The sequence below is a fragment of the Orycteropus afer genome, unplaced genomic scaffold, assembly GCF_000298275.1.
Source record: "Orycteropus afer afer isolate SDZICR_OR568_19922 unplaced genomic scaffold, OryAfe1.0 scaffold00203, whole genome shotgun sequence".
Classification (NCBI taxonomy): domain Eukaryota; kingdom Metazoa; phylum Chordata; class Mammalia; order Tubulidentata; family Orycteropodidae; genus Orycteropus; species Orycteropus afer.
Window position 1 is genome coordinate 2,955,280 of NW_006921790.1, and position 7,251 is coordinate 2,962,530.

Below are 7,251 nucleotides of genomic sequence, written 5' to 3' on the forward strand. Positions count from 1 at the left end.
TGAATTTACTCTGTAAATCTTCACCCAAATCCTAAAAAAAAAAAAAAAGAATATATGTAGAGTCTTTATCATTACCATTTGATCATGTAAGAGTATATCTTAGAGGGAAGAGTTAGCCTGATTTTCTTGATTTTAGATACCTCCATGAGGCTTCTTCCAAAACAATTCCATGCTGCTTTGTACAGATTTCATCAGCTCGAATCATAAATAAAGCAGAGTCCCTGAATGGTGCAAACAGTTAACATACTCAACTGCTAAGCAAAAGGTTGGAGGTGGAAGTCTACTCAGAGCCATTTTGGAAGAAAGGTCTGGCCATTTACTTCTGAAAAACCAGCCATGGAAAACCATATGGAGCACTGTTGTACTCTGGCAAACATGAGATAACCATGAATTTGAGTTATGTCAGCAGTAACTAGTTTAATTACAAAGCAAGTCTGTTGTATTAATAAAATTTGGAAGAACCAGGTATCAGCCCTTCTGAAATCTCTCTGGTACTTTCAATGACAGATGGTAGCAAACATACTTACTTGAATTACTAATGAAAGAATAAGCTCTTTACTGAAAAGTTCAAATATTATATTAAGGAAATTATATTTTATTAGTATTTTGCAGTTGATAGATGTTTATTGAGAAACAAAGATGTGATTTCAGAAAATAAAGACAATTTAAAAAGTACAGCATAAATAAGCAAAAAATAAAATCCATACAATAATTAAGAAAATTGAATAATTACAGGATTTTTATAATTGATATTATAATATTACCTCTTAACTCTGCTGTTAATGATTCTTGATATTGCAGTTCATAGGACAAGATCTGACAGTCTCTATAGAATTTGCTGGTTATCTGATGTTTGAATCGTTTCTTTCCTAAGTAGTACCTGTATTTTTCCATTCAGCAATTCATGTACATTTATTTTGTAACATTGATTACAATATACAAAATGTAACATCAGTCTTTTGACACCCTCCTTGTATTTCCTGTTTCCATTTTTGCTTTTTCCCTGTCTGTTCCTATCTTCTGGGAGTTCTGGTGGCATAATGCCTAAGGCATTTGACTGGCAAACAGAAGGCTGGCAGTTCAAACCCACCAGTCACTCCTCAGAAGGAACATTAGACAAGCTACTTCCATAGAGGTAGTGCCTTAGAAATCCAAGGGGGGATAGTTATGAGTCAAATTGACTTGACAGCAGTGAGGTCCCCCCCCCCCTTTTTTTGGTATTAACGTAGTGAAGAATGAGGTTCCCTTGGTCAATTTGTTTTCATGAGTCCTTTCTTTTCTTTTTTTTTTCACTCTTCTTTGCTTCAGATGCAGAGAGACCAAAAAAATACATCTTAGAAGACCATTCACAAACTTCTAAGATGGCAGTTGCTCCTCACCAAACTAGGATGTAGAACATTGTCTTTGTGGACTATTTATGCTAATTGACCTTAGTGTTCCCCAAGACTTTAATTCTGAGCTCCAAGGTACTGCAATTCATTCTCTAAAGATGTTTTGTTGTTCCTATGAAGTTTTCATAACTTTGTTCCTTGCATGATCTATTATATGCATGGATAGATTTTCAGCAATTATAAGGTTGTATGTAGACAAGTCTTCTGTCAAATCTGTGTATATTCATGCTCCCACACCTGTTTAGCTTGTGTGTCCATTTATGCATCATAAATAGTTTATTGTCTTTAGTGTTATTGCAGAATTGTGTTGTTTTTGTTAGGTGCATTTCAGTTGGTTTCAACTCAGTGACCCTATGTACAACAGCACAAAACACTGCTCAGTCCTATGCCATTTGCACTATTGTTGCAATACTTAAATCCATTGTTTCAGCCACTATGTCAATCCACCTCATTGAGGGTCTTCACAGTTTTCATTAGCCCTCTACTTTACCAAGTATGATATTCTTCTCCAGGGACATCCTGATAATATGATCAAAGTATGAGTAATACATTCTGGCCATTCTCATTTTTAAGGAGCATTCCAGCTGTACTTCATCCAAGACAGATTTATTCATCCTTTAGGCAGTTCATGGTATATTCAATATTCTTTGTCAACACCCTAACTCAAATGCATCAATTGTTCTGTCTCCCTTGTTCATTGTCCTACTTTCACATTATATTTGGCTATTGAAAGGACAATAGTTTGGGTCAGATGTACCTTAGTGTTCAAAGTGACATATTTGCTCTTTAGCACGTTGAAGAGATCTTTTGAAGCTAATTTGCCTAGTGCAATACATAGCTTAATTTTTTGACTGCTGCTTCCATGGGCATTGATTATGGATGCAAGTACAATGAAATTCTTGACAACCTCAATCTTTTCTCCATTTATCATGATATCGCTTATTGGTCTAGTTGTGAGGATTTTTGTTTTCTTTATGTTGAGGTGTAATCCATATTGAAGTCTTTAGTCTTTGAACTTCATCATCAAGTGTGTCAAGTCTTCTTCACTTTGAGCAAGCAAGTCTGTGTCATCTGTGTACTGGAGTTTGTTAATGAGCCTTTTGCCAATCCTGATGCCATGTTTTTCTTCATGTAGTCCAGCTTCTCAGGTTATTTCCTCAGCATAGAGTTTGAATAAGTATGATGAAATGATGCAACACTGACACATACCTTTCTTGACTTTAAGCAGTACAGTATCCCCTTGTTCTGTTTGAAAAATTACCTCTTGGTCTATGTAGAGCTTCCTCATGAGTACAATTAAGTGCTCTTGAGTTCCTATTCTTCACAATGTTGCCCATAATTTATTATGATCCATACAGTCAGATGCCTTTGTATGGTCAATAAAGCACAGGTAAACAAACATCTTTCTGGTATTCTTTACTTTCAGTCAACATCTATCTGAAATCAGCAATGATATCCCTCATTCCACATCCTTTTCTGAACTTGCTTGAATTTCTGGAATTACCTGTCTATATACTACTGTAACCATTTTTGAATTATTTTCAGTAAACTTTAACTTGTATATGATATTAATACCAACTTGCCATTGTGTTGATTCCAATTTATAGTGAGCCACATTGGGTTTTCAAGGGAGGAGGGAGATGAGGCAATCTACTTCTGTAAAGATTTACAGCCTTGGAAACCCAGTAGGGGTTGTTATAATTTGGATTTGACTCAATGGCTGTGGGGTTTGATTTTGGTTTGGTGATATTAATGATACTTGTCAATAATTTCCACATACTGTTGGATCACCTTTATTAGGTATCAGCACAAATATGGATCTTGCCCAGTTGATTGTCCAGGTAGCTGTCTTCCAAATGTCTTGGCATAGAGATGTAAGTGTTTCCAGTGTTGCATCTGTTTGTTGAAACTCTCAATGGGTCAATTCCTGGAGCTTTGTTTATCACCAGTTCTCTCAGCACAGCATTGCCTTTTTCCTTTAATACAATTGGTTCTTGATTATATGCTACCTCCTGAAATGGTTGAATGTCAATCAATTTTTTTTTTTTTTTTTTTTTCCAGTGACTGTATTCCTTTCATATTCTTTTCATGCTTTCTGCATTACTAATTATTTCAAGGCTTGAATTTTCTCTTCAGTTCTTGCAGCTGGGAAATGTCAAGCGTGTTCTTCCCTTTTTGATTTTCTAACCTCATGTCTTTTCATATTTCACTGTAATACTTTACTGTATCTCTTCAAGCTGCCCTTTGGAATTTCTGTTCAGCTCCTTTACTTCATCATTTCTTCCATTCACTTTAACTATTTATTCAAGAGCAAGTTTCAGTCTCTTCTGACATCCATTTTGGCCTTTTCTGTCTTTCCTGCATTTTTTAATAACCTTCCATTTTCTTCATGTATAGTATCATTGATATCTTACAACTCATGTGGTATCCGGTCATTGGTCTTCAATGTGTCAAATCTATTCTTCAGATATTCTCTTATTTCAGGTGGCATGACTTGGATCATAATTTGGTTCTCATACTAGTTGATAGTATGGTCTTGGTAGTAGAAATGATGCCAGAGATTGCATGATAGAATTATGAGACCAAAGACTTATTTGCTGCAAACATTCCCTTTCAACAACATAGGCAGTGAGTATACATGTGGACTAGCCAGATGGCATACACAGGAATCAAATTGATGACATCTGTGGGAAGAGACAATGGTGAAGCTCAACATCATCAGTCAGAAAAAGAGGAGGAACTGACTGAGGAACAGACTATCAATTGCTCATATGCAAGTTTAAGTTGAAGCAGTCTAGAGTATGTAATAGCATTTACCTTTGTTGCCTTTAACTATTATGCTCCTCCTAGTGTCTTTGTCTTGGTCATTTTGTGTTTACTCTCCCTTTCCTTATATTGCCTTTTCTTTCACCCAACTTAATATATGTCTACCCTCTAGTTATTAATTTACTAATAATTTACCCTCCCTTCATATTCCTTCCATGATAAACATCGAAGAATGTTTGTTTCTATGTATAAACTATTCATTAACTTTTTATAGTAGTGGTCTTATACAATATTTGGCCTTTTGTGATTGATCAATTTTACTCAGCATAATGTCCTCTGGATTCATCCATGTTATGAAATATTTTCCAGATTCACCATTATTCTTAAAAGTCAAATAGTATTCCAGTGTGTGTATATACCATAGTTTGTTTTTCCATTCACCTGTTGATGAACACTTAGATTGTTTCCATCTTTTTGCTATTGTAAATAATGCTGTGATGAATATGAGTGTCATATATCTTATTTTGTTATGGCCCTTATAGATCAGAGATATAAACCTGGTAGTGGGATTGCTGCATTATATGGTGTTTCTATTTCTAACTTTGTAAGGAAATGCCATGTTGCTTGCCACTGTGCATATACAATTTTACAATCCTACCAGTAATATATGAGGGTTCCAGACTCTCTACATCCTTGCCAACATTTTTATTTATTTATGTATTTTACTTTTACTGTGGTGAAAACATATACACTGAGCAAGACATTCACCAACCTAACAACTTACATATTCACAGCTCAGAGAAATTAATGACATTTTTCATGTTGTGCCACCATTATTGCTATCCTTTTCCAGAATATTCCAATACTATTAGCATAAACTCAATGCGCCACAAACAAGAGATTCTTCTTGCCCCTTGCCTCCAACCCCTGGCAACCACTAATAATAATAATAAAACACACACACACAGACACACACACTTTTTTTTAAACCTATCTAACAATTTTCCCTTCCCTCCTCTCCCATCCCTGGTAGTCAAAAAAGAAAATTTTCTTCCATGTATTAATATTGCCTTGACTTTTTACAATACTGGACTTATACAGTATTTGCCCTTCTGTGACTGACTTGTTTTACTCAGCATAATGTTCTCCAAGTTTATCCACGTTATGCAGTGTTTTGCAGATTTTACATTATTCCCTAGTATTGCATAGTATTGCATTGTGTGTATGTACCACAATTTGGTTATTCATCCTCTGCTGATGGTCACATAGGTTGTTTCCATCTCTTTATATTGTGGTCTTCCTTCCAAGGAGTGACTAGTGGGTTTGAACCACAAGCCTTCTGGTTAGCAGTCAAATGTCTTAAGCCTATCCACCAGAGTTCTTTTTGTTTGTTTGTTTTGTGTTTGTGAATAGTGTGGCAATCAACATGGGTGTGTATATATCTATTTGTGTCCTGACTCTCACTTCTTTAGGAAATATACCTAGTAATTAGATTGCTGGATCAAATGGTATTTCTATTTGCAGCTTTTTAAGAAATCAGCATACTAATTTCCACAGTGACTGTGTGATTTTACAGTCCAACCAACAATATATCAGAATCCTAATCTTGCCACATCCTTACCAGCATTTGTTATTTTCAGTCTTGTTGAATCTTACCATTAGTGCATGGTGAGATAGTATCTCTTTATTGTTTCAACTGACATCTCTCCAATGGCTAATGATCATGAATTTCTTCATGTGTTTGTTGGCTGTCTGAATATCTTCTTTAGTAAAGTGTTCATGTCTTCTGCATGTTTTTCAATTGGATTGTTTGTCTTTTTGATGTTGATATTTTGGAGTTCTCTATAAATTTTAGGGATAAAGTTTGTAAGATACATTATTGCCAATTTTTTTTTTTTTTTTTTTTTTTTTTCCTTCTATAGGTTCTCTTTTTACTCTCTTGGACAAGTCTTTTGATACACATAAGAATTTAGTTCTTTAGAAGGCCAAATCATCTAGTTGCTATTCTGCTGGTTTGTGCATTTTGGGTTAGGCTTTGTAGTCCATTTATGCTGTAAATTAGGACTCCTAAATTTGTCCCTATTTTTTCTTTCATGAACTTTATAATTTTAGATTTAACATTTAAGTCATTGATCTATCTGGAGTTAGTTTTTGTGTGTGGTGTGATATATTGATCTTGTTTAATTTTTCTTCAAATGGATATCCAGTTGCCAGCACCATTTTTGAAAGAGACTATTTCTTCCCCCATTTAATGGATTTGGACCTTTTGTCAAAGATCAGTTGACCATAGATAGATGAATCTATTTCTGGGTTCTCTATTCTATTCCACTGGTCTATCATTGTACCAATACCAGACTATTTTGACTACTGTGGCAATATAGTAAGTTTTGAGATCAGGGAATGTGAAATCTCCTACTTAGTTCTTCTTCAGGAGTACTTTGCTTATCTGAGGTCTCTTTCCTTTTCATATAAAATAAGTGGTTTGTTTTTCCATGTCTTTAAAATATATTGATGAGATCTTGATCAGGATTGCATTGAATGTATAGATTACTTTCTGTTGTATTGACATTTTCATAATGTTCAATCTTCCTATCCATTTGCATACATGAATGGTATGTTCTTCCATTTATGTAGATCTCTTACAGTTTCTTGAAGTAGTGTTTTATAGTTTTATTTGTTTAGGTCTTTTGTGTTCCTGGTAAGATTTGCTCCCAAGTATGTTATCTTTTTAGTAGCTATTGTACCATAGCTACCAAAAATCCTTTTCAGAGACCTCTTTGCCGGTATAGAGGAATCTAACTGATTTTTATATGTTGATCTTTTATCCTGCCACTATGTTAAATCTTTCAATAAGTTCTATTAGTTTTCTTGCTAAGTCTTTATGTATAGGTATGAATATATGTGTGTGTGTGTGTGTGTGTGTGTGATCCATTTGCTTTTACTTTTAAGTGTTTTTTTGATTGTTGTTTTTCTCTGAGGGAAAGAGAGCAACCTTGCCCATATGACCCAACCATACCCACCCCTCCTGAAGCCCTACTTCCTGAGTAAGGGCCACCAATTGCCTCTGTACCAATTGAGCAGTGTTATACAACAG